The following is a 17565-nucleotide window of genomic DNA, read 5'->3' as shown; positions in this document are numbered from 1 at the left end:
CCCGAAGCATCTTGTCATTTTCTCCATAGATGCTGCCTGACCTGCTGAGTTAGTCCAGCATTTTGTAGGTCTATCGCCAGAGAAGAAACTTTCGACTGCCAGGTAGACACAAATGAGCAGGTTGTAGTTTAGGAGAAAGATGAGGACATCCTACTCTAATGAGTATTCAGTTCTGAGTTCTGAAGTTTCAGAAACAGGAAAATGTAGTTGATATCAATAAGTATGAACTTCTAAAAGAAGCTTTACTATTAAATAGGCTTCTAATCAAGATTGAAAGCCAATGAATAAACAAGGGTGAGCAATGTGGAAAGAAAATTAATAAAGCAACAGGAGGCAATAGACAATAGGTGCAGGAGTAGGCCATTCAGCCCTTCGAGCCAGCACCGCCATTCAATGTGATCATGGCTGATCATGCCCAGGCGCTTTATTGAAAAATTGTTTCATTCTAATGGAAGGAAGTGTACAGTAGGTCAATACTTGGGCCATTGCCTTTGTTAAAGCAACTGATTTACAGTTGGTTGTGAAAATAACTTTTTAATTACTCAGATGGTGTTGAACTTTTGAGGAAGACTGTAATAATCCTGAGGGAAACATAAAAGGCTGAAGGCATGAGGATATATATATATAGTGCCCTCCATAATGTGCCTCTGTACTCCACAATTTGAGATTTGTAATAGAAAAAAAATCACATGTGGTTAAAGTGCACATTGTCAGATTTTAATAAAGGTCATTTTTATACATTTTGGTTTCACCATGTAGAAATTACAGCAGTGTTTGTACATAGTCCCCCCCCATTTCAGGGCACCATAATGTTTGGGACACAGCAATGTCATGTAAATGAAAGTAGTCATGTTTAGTATTTTGTTGCTTATCCTTTGCATGCAATGACTGCTTGAAGTCTGTGATTCATGGACATCACCAGTTGCTGGGTGTCTTTTTTGGTGATGCTCTGCCAGGCCTGTATTGAAGCCATCTTTAGCTTATGCTTATTTTGGGGGCTAGTCCCCTTCAGTTTTCTCTTCGGCATATAAAAGGCATGCTCAATTGGGTTCAGATCGGGTGATTGACTTGGCCACTCAAGAATTTACTATTTTTTAGCTTTGAAAAACTCCTTTGTTGATTTAGAAGTATGTTTGGGATCATTGTCTTGCCGTAGAATGAACCGCCGGCCAATGAGTTTTGAGGCATTTGTTTGAACTTGAGCAGATAGGATGTGTCTATACACTTCAGAATTCATTATGCTACTACCATCAGCAGTTCTATCATAAATGAAGATAAGTAAGCCAGTACCTTCAGCAGCCATACACAGCCCAGGTCATAACACCCCCACCACCGTGTTTCACAGATGAAGTGGTATGCTTTGGATCTCTCCTCCATACTTTGCTTGTGCCATCACTCTGATATAAGTTAATCTTCGTCTCATCTGTCCACAAGACCTTTTTCCAGAACTCTTTTAAGTACTTCTTGGCAAACTGTAACCTGGCCATCCTATTTTTGCAGCTAACCAGTGGTTTGCATCTTGTAGCCTCTATATTTCTGTTCATGAAGTCTTCTGCGGACAGTGGTCATTGACAAATCCACACCTGAAGAGTGTTTCTGATCTGTTGGACAGGTGTTTGGGGATTTTTCTATATATTATAGAGAAAATTCTTCTGTCATCAGCTGTGGAGTCTTCCTTGGCCCTTTGTGATTAGTAAGTTCACCATTGCTCTCTTTCTTCTTAATGATCCAAAAAGTTGATTTTGGTAAGCCTATGGTTTAGCTGATGTCTCCAACAGTTTTATTCTTATTTCTCAGTCTCATAATGGCTTCTTTGACTTTCATTGGCACAATTTTGGTCCTCATGTTGATAAACAGCAATACAAGTTTCCAAGGGAGATGGAAAGAATAGAGGAAAGGCTAGGTGCTGAGAGCTCTCTTATATCTGCATTATGGTGGGAAATAAACACACCTGAGCATTTACATACGCCTGTGAAGCCATGTGTTCCAAACATTATGATGCCCTGAAATGGGGGGGACTATGTATAAACACAGCTGTAATTTCTACATGGTGAAACCAAAATGTATAAAAATAGCCTTTAATAAAATTTGACAATGTGCACTTTAACCACATGTGATTTTTTTTCTATTATAAATCTCAAATTATGGAGTACAGAGGCAAATAAATAAATGATGGGTCTTTCTCCCAAATATTATGGAGGGCACTAATATATATTAAGAGCAGGGGGGTCATGATACAACACTGAGCGAAACAAAACTGTTAGCGGAGCACAGCGGGCCAGGCAGCATCTGTGGCGGGAAATGGACAGGCGATGTTTTGGGTCGGGATCCTTCTTCAGACTGACGTCATCTATCCATTTCTCCATACAGATACGGCCTGAGGAGCCGTGTTCCTTCAGCCGTTTTATTTCATTTGCTCAAGATTCCATCATCCCCAGTTTCTTGTATCTTCATGATGTAACCTACTTTGACCATTGTGCTCGGTTCTGATCATAATCAAGATTGGCTGTTATAAGAAAGATGCATGAAGCTGGGAGAGGTGCAGTGAAGATTTACGAGGATGCTGTCAGGACTTGAGGGCCTGAATAATAGGGGGTGATTGGGCAGGCTAGGACTTTGTTCCTTGGAGTGCAGGAGGCATATTGGTCATCGTGGAAAAATCGAGGTAAAGAGCCTATTTCCATGCTGTATGACTCTTGTAGAGAAGGTGAAGAAATGTTTGACCAAAATTATTATGGGGTAAGAGACTTCAGTGATATTAATAGTTTGGAAATGTTTTTTTCTCGCTGGAACAGGAGAGGTTGTGAATAGTGATACTGTGTATTTATGGAGGGTCAGGAATGAGGAGGTGTGGAATCAAGGTATTTGACAAAAGACTGTTAGTGACATGGAGTTCATATTTACACGGCAAGTGGTTAGTGTATAGAATCCACTGACTGGATGATAGCCAATGCAGATTCAGTTGTACGGTCAGAAGGGAGCTGCATAACTATCTGAAAGGAAAGAACTTACAGGGAAGAGGGGAATAGAAATATTGGATTACTCTTGCACAGAGCTGGTCCTGACTGGTTTGAAAAGCCGCTTTACAATCTGGTATGATTGGGTAAAATGCTGGAATGCATTTTTATTAGGTAGCTGCAGGACATTTAGAAAATCATAATACAATGAAGTGTGTCAGCATAGTTTTATGTAAGGGAAATGACGTTTGACCAATTCATTAGTTATTTGAGAATGTAATGAACAAGGTGAACCAAGGGGAACTAGAAATAGTGGATTTGAATTTCTGGAAGGTTTCTGTACGCTGTTTCAAAAGAAAATTCCACTCATGGTATAGGGGGTAATATATTGGTTTGGGCAGAGTATTATCTAAGTAACAGAAAACATGTTTTGGGTAAACAATGAAAGACAAAATGCTAGAGTAACTCAGCCTGGTCAGGCATCATCTTGGGAGAACATGGATAGGTAATGTTTTGGGTCGGGATCCTTCTTCAGACCTATCCATTTTACATGCTACCTATCCATGTTTTCCAGAGATGCTGTCTGACCCACCGAGTTACTCCAGCATTTTGTATCTATCTTTGGTAAACTAGGATCCTCAGTTCCTCATTATTACATGTTTCAGGTAAATGGATCATTTTCAGGCTAGCAGACTAATGGGATGCTACAAGGACCTGTACAAGTACAGACCTGTATAGCTCCCTCACAGTTCCAGACTGGGAGCACTCTGACTGCTGCTGTCCTTGTGGAGTTTACATGTTCTCTCTGTGATGGGGTGGGTTTCCTCTAGGTGTCCCTCTCATATCTCAAAGATATGAGCCTGGTATGTTATAGCCATTTACCTGCATTTGGTCCCTAGCCTTTTATGCCAGCCAAAATATTGTGGGGATACCTGCCTCCACCATCTTCTCGGGCAGCATGGTTGAAATTCCATATATTTAAAAGGTTCTTATTATGTACTCTATTTATCCCTCTCATAATTTTGAACACCTCTATCAGGTCACCCCTTGGCCTTTTCCACTCCACGGTAAACAAACCCAGTTGAACTAATCTCTCTGACAACTCCAGTCCAGGCACTACCCTAGTCAACCTCTTTTTTGTTCCCTCCAGCACAGTTACATCCTCCTTATAGTGTGGCAAGCAGAGCTGCATGCGATACACCAAATGTGGGCTAACCAGTGTTTTATAAACTTGTAACTTGTTTATGACGTTTCTACTGGCGAAAGTAAGCATATTGTGTACTTTTTTTCAACTCTTCCTTGATAATATCAAATGATGACACTTGACTGTGCACCACTACAATGCATGTAACAACAAATTATTGGGAAGACTTTGGCCATTATCTTCAGACTCCATCGTAACTTTTATTCCCAAAGTACCAACCCCATTTCCTTTCCCTGGAGGTCCAATGAACTGGGGACTCTTTGCAACCTTCTGGACTTAAGATTAAGATGAATGGTGTCACACATGGTCAAAAATATCAGTATTCACTCTACACATTACCATAAATGTCCTTTTCTTTGCTAATTTGGTGCTGAAATACTCAACCTTGCCTTTATTACTCAACCTTGCTGAAATACTCAACCATGTCTTTATTACCTCTTGGATTAACTCACATAGTCATACAGCAACGAAACAGGCCCTTTGGCCCAACTTATCCAGGCCAGTCAAGATGCCTCATCTGCATAGTCCCACCTGCCTGCGTTTGGGCCATATCCCTCTAAACCTTTCCTTGGTCCACTCTACAGGACAGAGGTAATCTAAAATTCTTAAATTACATTGATTTCCAGTACCATAATGCCTTAATTGTTTTGTTTTTTTCAAATACTCAGTTCTTCTTCCAGATCTGTTCAATTTCTTCCTCATCTCTAATTATCTTTATTACTGTGAGCAATCGAGACATCTATACACATTGTAGGAATGTTACAACATTTTGAGATTTTAAAAATCCAGCCTGTAATTTATCCCATCAGATAAAGCATAAAAAACCTTTCATATTTACCTAATTCACTTTCATATCTTGAGGATTAAAAAAGTTATGATCATTTTCATACTAGGAAATTAGCATCTTGTTCCCTATTTTGCATTGACAACTCAAAAGCTGTGATCGAGGACAAGCCTCGTCACAAGGGCTGATTTACACAGACACACATACAGATCGGTCATGGCTGCCGCCATGTTCAACATGGGGGCCAGCATGTTTAACAAGGCGGCGGCCACAATCCGATCTGTATATACAGGTACTGTGAAAGTTTTTAGTCAGATATTTAGCATGAAAATAGTGATCACGGATAGACAATTACACAATACGGATAGTGATCATGTTGCCGATATCGGGGCCTAATTAACTTATTTCGCATCATCAGATTAAAATTAAATTACATTAAAAACTAGATAAGATGTTAAATAAACGTCCTATATACTAAAACAAGCGTGAACTTGCAATCTGTGATTTTAAAGGCCATGAATTTGAGCCCCGACTTTCAAATCCAGCGATGCAATAAATCAGGGGGAAAAAACGGGACCGGATGACAAAACGGGATTTCCTCTACATCATAAGCTTGTTGTAAGAAGAAATCCCTCCCTCACAACAATGTAAACCCCCCCCCCCCCCCCCCCAAAGCCTCTCGTGTCCTGCGCACAGCAGTCAGTAGATCTGGAGTGCCACTGATGGCAGGGATTGTAACAACTCTACACATTGGGATTGTGATCACCCCTAATTTATACTCTACTCCACCCGTCCAGTAGCTGCTAAACCACTGTTTAAAATTGGATCGCATTCATACAGCACAGAAACAACCCTTTGGCCCACCACGACCATACCAACATCTTTGCTCATCACAAATGCCACTTGAACACACTAGGATCTTACCTTCCCATTCCCTTCCAGTTTAAGTGCCTATCTGAAAGATAATAATTCTACCTGAATGCAGAATTGTGCCTAAAAAAATCCTAATCCACATCTTTCCAATTCTCTTCTCACTTTCTTACTTTAATGCATGCCTTAAAATCCATATCTTGTGATCAAACTTTTAATTATGACCCCACTATCTTGTGGATTTAGTCTGAAATTTTTCACGAGGCATCTTGGAATGTGCATTATAGGTGCTGGAATGGTGCCTGTAGTTGTCCGGTTTGGCCCTGATGCTGGTGTTGACTGTTGCTCAAATATGCATTCAGGAAGTCAACCGCAAAGTGTAGGCTAAGATTAATCACTTGTGTTGCAGAGCACACTGTTTGGGCAATGCTCGAGATTTTCTTTCTATGTTTGTCACTTTGCAGGATAAGTTTAGATTCGAGGAACGCTAACTTTGAGAGTCTTGCTGGACATTTGGGAAGGAATCTGACTGCAATTGTCAATGGAAAGGATTCTTCGGAATGACGCCAATTGTTGGCGTGATTGACAGTGCGCTTGGCCAATGGAGCACGGCGTTGTTCGAATGGAATGTTTGCCGGACGGTTCAGACCTATGGCGACGCTGCTGGGGCGGGACGTGTTTTAGTGAAAGGAAAAGCGGCGGAAAGTTTGCAGAAATAAAGCCGCATTGCTATTAAATCGAAGAAAAACAAAGCAAGGTTGGAAGGCGGGGTGGGCACTGCGATCCAAGCCTGTACACCAAAAGATACTCCCAAGGGCAAGCGTATAAATGCATCGGCAAATAAGACCAATGCTTACGGATTGGTTGCATTGCAAAACTCCGCGAGCTTTGTTACAAGCATACGTGTTATTTTTATACATAAAATGCTTTTGTTGGTCGCGCTGTGTGTCCAGGCCTCTCCTCCTCCTCTGACCCCTAGTGCAGGGCAACCGAACCTGAAGCCGGAAGTGTCAAATCGCCACCTGATTGATGTCGCGCTCGTACAATCGGGGTGCGCGTTCGGGGGGAAGGCTGCGGCCGTGGCCCAATGGGGAGGCGTGCGTGCGCAGGGGGCGGGCCAGCGTGCGGCAGCAGGTTGGGCTGAGTTTCAGCTTTCACTTGCCAGTGGGGGAAAGGCTGCAGGTTTGTTGTAGAGAGTTTATCACTGAGACAGGGGTCAAGTGAAAGACAAAGAAAAATGGCGATTGCGTTGCTTTACGGGGTTCAGAACAGCAAGGTTTACCCTCTGCAATGTGTCCTGCCTGCATTGTACTGGAGCTTCCTTTGGGATTCTCTGAATTGGAGGCGCTTTTGATTGTTGGCCTCCTTTTTCGGAGCCGAGGAGAGTCTTCCATTGCTCCTTTCCCACCCCCTCCCTCCGGAGCAGCAGAGGGAAAATCATACCGTAAGCCTGGACCTTAGGGTAAGTTTCACATTTTTTTCTTCTGTCAGATTGAGTTAATAGAAATTGCGGCAGGTTCTGCATGGTGGCGGATTTCCCTCCGAAAAATCCCGCGATGAAAAGGAAAACGATCCCACTTGTATATTACTCCATGCAAACATTTTTGCGGTGTCCTTCAGCGTTCCTTTTTTCTTTGCAAACCTGATCTAAAGAATCGAAGATTTTGATTCAGCCCTCTGAAATGACCAGTGAATAGACACTGATTATTAAAGGAGAAGTACAAATGTTTATTTTCGCCAAGTTCTCTTTGGAAGAATTTTACTTTGATCACATATATTTATAGTGTAAAAAACCCAGCATTAAACAGTATCGAAGTCCACTAGTTTGGGTGGGAGAATAAGTTGCCTGTGGCTTACTTTTGAAAACTTCTTTCCTCCCTCTGCCTCCAAAGAATCCGGTTGGGTTTCCCAACTAAAATTGCTTTAAAAGTAGTTTATATCGCTCCTGTGCTTGCATTCGGTTGGATAAAATTGTAAAGTGTGTGCAGACGAGTGCCAAGTTCAGCTGTTTTATCGCACAAAGTCCCAACACTGGATGCTAAATTCAATTTGAAATAGTTTATTTGTGAACCAAGTTGTTTAATAAATTCGGTACTCTCGCCAACCAAAATCTTGTAGCCTTTAACAATTCATGTTGCCATCATTGGTGGTGATTTTTGATGCCGATCCTTCGATTTCACTTTATTATTGGGATACAGTTGTAGCAGTTATCTGCAAGAGAAGAGACTTGAAGTTTAAATGGAAGGCATGAAAAAAGAAGGTATGCAGCCAAGTACCCCCTCCTGGATTTTTGTTTAGCTTGAGAATAGTGAATGAAGGTCACTGGAATGTTGACATGAATAGCTCAGTCAGCCAGTGCCTCCCAAAGTAACTACTAAAATTCCGAAGGGTACATAGCTTGGACAGTGGGGAAAAAAACACTCGCCTTTCAATTTGTCCGGAAGTCCATTAGGATTCTCATCTGAAAAGCATTACAATATCAATTAGTTTTGTTTCTGTAATGAGGGGTTTGATGAAGTGTGCTGGATGTTGGTGTAACTGGGCCTGGAACTGAAAGAAAGTGACCTTGAGATACAGTTGTCTTAATAGCTTTTCAGAGGGTGCGATAATCCATTGGATGGAAACAGGTCCAGGGTATGAACATATTCTGTGGCACTAGTTAAGTATTTATAATTATTTCAACAAGGTTTTCCCATTTTTCTTTTAATTTTCCTCACGATTTTGAAATGGGCTGCAATTTGGCAGAATGACGGGATCGATAACATGGCGTGTGGTAAATTATTGTGATAACTTTTGAACATGGTCACAACGGGCAATTGTGACGGTCACAAAACAAATCCAGGTTTGTCCTTTTTTGTTTCTCGCATGATGCAATGCCATCTGCTTCATGCACACCACGAGAAGGTGAGAACGGAGCCAGAATAAATTACATTGTCATATTTTGTTGCAAATGGTTTAAAAAGTTAATTTCAATTGTTCATCCACCCATTAACAAAATCAATCATTGTCTAGGGTTGGATGTTATGAGCAATGTCTCTTGGACCCATTTGGTCAACTTTACATTAAGTTTCTTAAGTGTAAAGAACTTCAATGGAGTATGTTGTCCATGGTTCTTCCACTATAACGCAAGTGTGCTGTACATTTTAAAATGGCAATCCTTGAAGTCTACTTTTTGCCATCTAGGAATGTATAACCTTTGGTTGTGTGTTGATGCTACTAGGTTGGATTTGGATGGCAGTCTAATTCTCACTGACATCCGCTTGTGTTGCAGTTAAATCTTTTTGGGAAAGATGGAGAATGGATCATTAATCCCAACATGAATTATTTTGGATTAACTGTATCTACTAATATTAATAGCATGGTCTTGAATGTACCAAATTAGTTCAAGTATCCTTCAACTTATCTCAGAAACCTCCAGGCCTCTGGATGAAAACAGTTTAGCTTTCCCAATTTTTACTTGAGCAGTGGTGTTCCTTTTGTTGTACACAAGGAAGGAGCAGCACACAGTGCCCTTGTTTGATCCAACTCAAAATTGCTGAACCCACCTTGGAACTCGTATTGCTTGCTCGGCAAGCAATGTTACCAAATGTACATTAACTTTTGCAAAATAAAACTGTTGTCATGTTAGTAGTGCCTACAGTACTGAAGGAATGCCTTCTGTAGTGTGAACAGTCAGCTGGCCCGTATGTAGAGATATTGATGGTGTCCAGAAATCGCACACAAGTGAAGTTTAAAGTATGGTGTAGTTGTGTTCACTGTTTTTCAATCAACTGTAGTAAAAAACAATATCCAAAAACGTCCAAGGTCCATGACCTATCTATCCAGGTCCTGTGGGAGATGCTGCCTGATATGCTGAGTTACTCCAACATTTTAAAAAAATCCAGATTTTATCTTATTTTATATAATGCTTTGTAAGAAAGAGAAGGGATAAAATGTGCCAATACTTGCAGTAGATAACTTAAATTATTTTCCGTAGAATATTCTGTATTATGTATATTGGTTGCTATAGTATGTCATGATTTGGACATCAGATCTCTTTTCTTGCCGGGGCAATTGAAACAGTCCCATTCCTTCCAAATATTAAACCAGTTTTGTCAGTTATTGCAGGTTAATCAGTGTTTTGGGAGCAAAGATTCATGCTGTTTTATTGAAGTAGGTGGGGGAATTTTCCATGTACTGAAGTGTAACTGCCTTGCGTGATCTTCCAGGGTCACAGCCTAACTAGTGTGTTCTTCCTGGTATTGTGTACATAGAGGCACTGAATGTTATAACGTTAAATATTGTGAATATACACATGCGCTTATTAAAGTTATTATGCTGTAAAAATGGAGTGTGCTTTCAGATTTTAATCTTTGGGTGTGTGACATTGATTAATTCTTCCTACCTGTTCTTACAATATGAACCCTTCCTTCAAATGTAATCATTTTTATTGATATATTTGCCCAGTATGTAAAGGGTAAGAATAGCAGTTATTACTGATGGTGACTGAAATATTCAGAATGTACTGAGAATATTTAATTTTATTGGGTTTATCAGTGTTAAATGCATAGCATTGAAATCAGAATGTGAACGCTACGAAATACTAGAACAAGTATCGGCTTGGTGAGGTGAATAGCACTTCTGTCTCTCGTTCAGTAGGGGAGATTATGTGTTTAAGACTTCTTGTCACCTTAGTCCAAACATGGACAAAAGAGCTGCATACCAGATGCAAGGTAACAATGACTGTAAGGCAGTATTTCTCCCAGTATGGTATCAATGGGTATGAAGAAAGGCCGAAACATCACCGATTTCTTCTCTCCAGAGATGCTGCCTGTCCCGCTGAGTTACTCCAGCATTTTGTGTCTATCTTTGGTATCAATGGGATCAATTCTCCATTGGTTGAAACTAAACCTTGCCGAAAGTAGGATATTTGTGAACATTAGAATTCAGTCACACGAGGCCCAGGACGTCACTGTATGACTTCCTCACTGGACTTTCCTGGTTCCTATCATCTTGATCAGCTTTGTTGATTTGGCCAGATGCCGTTGTGTTCACCTAATGCAGTGATTGTTTGCATGCTGGAGCTAACATCACTGGGGCAACTGGCAAGTAGTGAGCATCTCCAACAAGAAAGGTAGACCCGTCACTAAAATGGCGGGTGGCCAGTGGCTTTGTCAGAGACTGGTCATCCACACCAAGTGATCTCCACACCATCAAACATGGATCGGGGACCTATTGAATATTCCCACTTGGATGATTGCAGCTCTAAGAGGAAATCCTTTGGCACCTAGTGTGATATTCTAAATGTTCATTCCCTCAGCCACCACTGCAGTGTGTAACATCACCAACGTACATTGTAGTTTCGGGCCGAAACCCTTCTTCAGTCTGAAGAAGGGTTTCGGCCCGAAACGTCGCCTATTTCCCCGCTCCATAGATGCTGCTGCACGCGCTGAGTTTCTCCAGCATTTTTGTGTACCTTCGATCTTCCAGCATCTGCAGTTCCTGCTTGAATACATTGTAGTTTCCTCTGTTTTCCAAAATCCTAAGATTTCTACAATTGAGACTGGCTCAGGTTTTTTTCCGCTATTTATTTATGGAAATTGTGGATCTCCCTCTCCAGTAATATCCATGGAGGACCTTCAGAAGGACTTCAGTGGTTTAAAATGATGGCTCGTTGCCATCAGGCGTGGCTAGTTAATTTTGACCTTGATAGTGACACTTTCATCTTGTATATGAATAAGTCTCACAGCCAACTGACCTAGTAGTTTTAATTCTGGTACAAATGACTTTTTGTGGTTTTGTGATCAATTACAGATCAACCGTGCTCTTTGTATAAAGCAGGAAGTTTGCCATTGTACCAAAGCAAAATCCTGTGAATATTAGGAATTCCTAAATAAATAGTAAAAAAAAACTTAATAAGGCAGGCCAGCCAACAGTGGAATTCTTTGCCTCAGAAGGTTGTGGAGGCCAAGTCAGCGAATATTTTTAAGGCAGAGATAGATTCTTGATTAGTACGGGTGTCGGAGGTTATGTGTAGAAGACAGGAGAATGGGGTTAGGAGGGAGAGATAGATCAGCCATGATTGAATAGCGGAGTTGACTTGATGGATAGAATGACCTAATTCAGCTCCTATCACTTATGAACACATGGGGAAGGAAAATACTTGGTTTATGATGAGTTGGTTCTGACGGGGGTCAGCATTTAAAGTAATTCATGTGTGAAGTACTTTGCGACAAAAGGTACTGCATTATTGCAAGACATTTCACTTCGGGATCAAGCATAGAGATGAAAGTCTTAAACACAACTTGCCCCATTTCCACTAAAGACCAAAGGAATCGGTCCACAGTATAAAACAAGTTACAATTAGCACTAAAATAGGTTCTTTTAGAAAATGTGTGGAATGAGCTGATGTGAAAATGTAACTGTCAAAGTGTAATAGCAATTAAAGTCCAAGATTTGTCTGATCGATTGAATTAACTGGATGTGACATTGAAGAAATAAATATTATATATTTGGTATTATATACATTTTGAATCCTAACTTCGCAATGTTAGGATCCAAAATTATTGTATTTGTGAAATGGGGTGTGGTATTTATTATTCCTAATGTATATAACTACTTTAAAATAGGAAATTTATTTAAATGATTCAGGGGTGGAAAATTTGATTCACTAATTTTTTCCAGAAAAGCCAAGTATCTTGTCAGTTTAAATGTCACCATCGCTTTCTGGTCTGTCCTTTTCATTATATCAGCATTATGTTTGACCCAGAGGGCTGTTGATTAGCTTGTTGTATGGAACAAGATCTTTAATGTGTTAGTATAAATTTATATGAAGTTACAATTTAGCAATGTGTAACTGAAAACCTCTTTATGCAGTCCTAAATGTTATCTGCTATGGCACATTGTATTGAATAAATTCCTTGTCAGACAGAGTGAACATCCCATCACAAGGTATGGCAAGTCTTTTGGATGAATAGGAACTCAACATTGGTAACAACCCGATGATTGTGGGATTTGCTGTCTAACAAAGTTGTTCGCTGTTTACAATGATTCTGGATTTCCAAGAAAACAAGCCAAAGTCACCATATGTAAAACGCTGACCTTCAAGTACTGTGCTCTGTACTTATCCTCTTAACTTTAGGTACAGGCCTTCTGGGAAGGTGGAATCTTTTCCAGTAACTCCAAATTTGACTTTCAATATTTAACGTAAAAATAAGGCATATATACCAAATGTGCTCAATAAATAATCGGTTTATTATTGTCACATGTGCCAAGGTATAATAAAAAAACTGTCTGCATGTTATCCAGTGGAATCATACTATACATGAGTACAATTAAGCCATACGCAACCCCAACAGGTAGTGCAAAGAGAAAAGTACCAGCTTGCAGAATAGTGTTATAACATAGCATTACAGTTACAGTGCAGGGTCCACAATGAGGTAGGCTGGAAGATCAGGGCTACAGCCTCAGGAGGACTATTCAGTATTCTGATAACAGCAGGAAAGAAGCTGTTCCTTCATCTGGTGGTATGTTTTTTGAGGCTTTTGTATCTTCAACCTGAAGGAGAAGTGGGGCCGACCAGGGTGAAAATGGTCTTTGAACATATAGACTGCTTTCCCGAGGCCCAAACAAAACTGCTGGTGTATAGAGTCGGTGTCCTCTCCACCCTGTTGTATGGAGCCGAGTCATGGACCACCTACAGCAGGCTCTTGTTAGCCCTGGAACAATACCACCAAAGATCCTTACGAAAGATTCTGAGGATCAGCTGGGAGGACAAACGCACCAACATCAGCGTTTTGGAGGAAGGCAACATGGGCAACATGACCAGCATCACCACCACAATAATGCAGCACCAACTTCGATAGACTGGCCATGTCATCTGCATGTCCAACACACGTCTCCTGAAACAAATCCTGTACTCTCAATTGAAGGAATGTCGGCGAGCCCCTGGCGGGCCAAAGAAATGCTTCAAGGACAACATCAAGAACTGTGAAGAAATTCCACATCGCATCAAGCAACTGGGAGCACATTGCACTGGACAGGTGCTCCTGGAGGAAATCCGTGCAGGAAGGAGCTGCATGTCATGAAATGGAACTATGCCATGTCACAGAAACAAAGTGACAGCACCGTAAGGAGAGAGAGAAGGGGGCTCGACGACTACCAACCATCGCCAGTCTCCACTGCCCACATTGCACCAAGGTATGTGGATCGCAGATCTGCCTCCACAGACATCTGCAGACCCACAAGTAGACGACCCTATGGAGAGGGTCGGCATATTCGTTTCGAGTGACCACCGATGATGATGATGAGACTGCTTTCCCGAGGCAGTTTAAAGTGTAGATGAAATTGGGAGAGAGGGGGGGGGGGGGGGGGGGGTGCTATGCCACATCCACCACTTTCTTCAATTCCTTGTGGTCATGGGCACAGCTAATCTCAAACCAGGCTGTGATGCAAACTGACATATTTCTACAGCGGATCTGTAGAAGTTAGTGAGAATCATTGGAGCTGAACTTCTTTAATCTTCTGAGCAAGTAGAGGCCTTGGTCTACCCTCTTGGCTGTAGCTTCAGAGGGTTTTATCCAAAACACATTGTTGGTGATTTTTATGGCAAGAAACATGAAGCTCTTGACCGTCTCTTTTTCAGCACCACTGATGTTGACTGGGGCGTGTATGATGCTTCCTGAATTAATGAGGGTGCAAACCATGCCAAGGATTCATGTATCTTGACAAATTTCTTAACTTAAAAAACTTAGTGTGGCTGTTGAGACTTCAGATGAGACTTGTTGGCCTGCATGTTATAGGAATGGGTTTGTGCATCATAGATGTATTAGAGCATCATTTGTGTATTAAAGATTAACTCCAATATTGTGCTGTTTACTGCATAATGCTGAGCATTGTTGGTGATGCAAATAAGTTGCTTTTGATGGCATTCTCTTTTGACTGACTGGGTTTCCACTATTATTCTGGCTTACTGCTAATCTGCCTTACCCTTTCCTACACTGAATATATCTATGATAAATATTGCTGAAATCCCAGTAATGGAGGAATGAGAATTCTGTAGCTGGTAGAATGTGCAAAAAACACTCCTGGTCTTCAACATTCTTGCTTCTCTCCTGCTCTTCGACCTTCCATCGAACTTCAAACTTCCGCCTGCATCCACCTATCAATTACCAGCTTTGTACATTACCCCCCCCCCCCCCCCCCTCCATTCCCCCTAATTTTCCAGCTTTCTCTTCTCCACTGCAATAAGTCTGAAGCAGGGTCCTGACCCAGAACATTACCCGTCCATTCCCTCCACTGATGCTGCTTGACCCATTAAGTTCCTCCAGTACTTTGTGTTTTACACATCATACATTTCTTCGATTGGGGAGCTGTATGTAACTTTTGAGGTGCACAACAAGAGCAATTGTTGTGTGTGAAAATGCTTCCATGCAACACTTTTTTTTTTTCGTCTTCTTCCTTTCCTTTGAGCATAATATTGCATCTGCTTTAGTTAGCTTACAAATGTCAATGGATGGATTGTTCTCATTAAAAGCAGCTGTTGAATTCTTTTTTTAAACCTTCATTTAATAATCACTTAGCAAGATCTTTGAACCATTGCAAGTGAGGGCTGAGAAACATTTTAGTGACACAATTTGAGATCTAGATCCTATTGCCCAACTCCGATGGAGTCTCCTGCATTCACAATATTAAGAGATGAATTACTTGCACGTACTTTCAACTGTTGGGGTACTTTTAAAGCTAGCCATTACTTTTCAACTTAAATAGTGGGTAGTGTTTGTACATCTCAAAGGGAACCACTCCTTTGTGTATGACAAGGAGATTCTGGAAACTTTGATTCATTGTTTTTGTTTAAGCTTTGCATTTTGAAGTAACCTTCACATGCAACATCCTAGTGCCACAAAAATAAATTGTTTCAAAACCCATGGTCTTGAATGTTAACCCAGCCTCTCAATTTAGCTTCTACTTATTGCAGTGTTTTAATTGACAGTTGTTAAGTAACTATTTTCTTATTATGAGAATATAATTCCCATGTTGTTTTAAAATTGAGTTGCTTTGTTATATTAGACTAACCAGAAATTAGACACACTTGCATCTTGTCATCTTAAAATAGAAATGTTCCTCACCCACTGTTGTTAAGGTATAATCAGTCAAACTTGCTGCAGTCACCAGACTTCAACTTTACTAAAATACGGGGAGCCTAGATGTTTGTGGCAGGTCATTTGATCACTTTGGGGATTATTGACCATGAATTCACGAATGATTCAAGTGTATATTGCCAATTTTACGGACAGCGATACCACGCCTATCTAATGCTTCTGGGCATTGTTGTTCTGGGCAAAGCTGGGTAACGTGATATTTTGTGAATTTTGAAATCTTCACTAATATAGATTGGAAGTTGACTAAAAACAAGTGCAAATCAGGCGATTTATAATTATTTCCAAGTTCAGTGAATTGTGACCATTTGCATGAGCAAGCAAGTTGAGTTAATATAAATATTTTCAGAAAAAACTTTCCTTGTTTTCAGAAGGATGTTGCTCTTGGAAATAATTCATTACCCTGTGCTGAATGGTTGGGTGAACTGAGCTTATGCAACACTTTCAGAGTTCAAAGTGCCAATTAAATTAGTAACCAGGGACGTTTAAAAATTCTAAGAGATGGCTCTTCAATTAGAATTGCCAGTTCAAGAGTAAACCTTCAATTCCATTTTGCTAAGTTGCTAAGCTGGACAGCTGAAGGACTACAGTCTTGCCCAGAAGACATTGAAGGTAGACACAAAATGCTGGAGCAACTCAGCGGGACGGGCAACATCTCTGTAGAGAAAGAATGCGTGACGTTTCGGGTCGAGACCCTTCTTCAAAGACATTGACATTGAGACCAATTGTCGCTCCTTTGCATTCTCCTCAGTTTTGCAATTTGTCACTGTAAAAAATTTGCCCGCACCATGGATTTGAGCCTGACAAAATGTGTGGGCTTGTAGGTTACAGGGCCTCTTTAAAAATTGCCCCTAATGTGTATGAGAAAGTGGGATAACATATGGATGAGAAAGTGGGATAACATGTAACTAGCGTGAATGGGTGATCGATGATCGGTGTGAACTTGGTGGATTGAAGGGCTTGTTTTCAGGCTTTTTCTCTAAACTAATCAAAAATTGGATCTTGGCATTTTCAATTTAAATCTGATATTCCATATTGTCTTAATTGTAATTGAAGATGATAAGGAATATCAAATTTAAATATGATGAATGCAAACATTTTCTCAACATATCTCCAAAGGATTGTGCACAGCAGGCATCAATAAATGTATTTTGCGCTGAATTCAATTTGTTCTTGGGGAGGATTTTGATGGATCCTCCAGAAACTGGCAAGAATAAGATTAAGGTGTAGAAATGGAACTGCAGATGTTGTTTTATACAAAAGGACCCAATTAGCTAGCATAACTCAGTGGGTCGAGAAGCATTTCTGGAGGTGCTCCTTGACCTGCTGAGTTTCTCCATCTCTAACTACCCTTTTAGAATAAGAGTAAGATCCGTCAAAGAACGGGGAGAATTTTAATAAAATCCTTCCAAGACAACATGGCAATTCCTTCACTTGTGGGATCTGGTTACCACTCTTTGGTTAGCATTTGAAAGTGGTGGTGAGCCTTGGCTGGAACAACTTCAGCATTTCTGATGAAGGTGCTACCACAGCATTCATACCACAGGGTTGGGATTTCCAGATTTTGATGAATGGATTGCCGTCGTGGCTATACCTCGAGGTCGAGGATAATGG

The 17565-nt window shown here is 40.7% G+C and overlaps 1 protein-coding gene across 3 annotated transcripts in view; it reads left to right on the top strand.

Annotated features, from left to right (window-relative positions):
• Positions 1 to 17565, top strand: part of nfyc (nuclear transcription factor Y subunit gamma) — a 77013-nt gene that overhangs the window by 5197 nt on the left and 54251 nt on the right. The window contains exon 1 of one of the 3 annotated variants that reach the window (XM_033045506.1): positions 6967 to 7277. The exons of the other annotated variants lie outside the window; for them this stretch is intronic. The gene's annotated coding sequence lies outside the window, so the exon portion shown is untranslated. Of the gene's footprint in view, positions 1 to 6966; positions 7278 to 17565 lie in introns of those variants that run through there. 3 annotated transcript variants of the gene reach the window in all.

This window comes from Amblyraja radiata, chromosome 27 (genome assembly GCF_010909765.2).
Source record: "Amblyraja radiata isolate CabotCenter1 chromosome 27, sAmbRad1.1.pri, whole genome shotgun sequence".
NCBI lineage: Eukaryota > Metazoa > Chordata > Chondrichthyes > Rajiformes > Rajidae > Amblyraja > Amblyraja radiata.
Note: the sequence above shows the minus strand (reverse complement) of the source record. Positions and strands in the feature narration are given on the sequence as shown.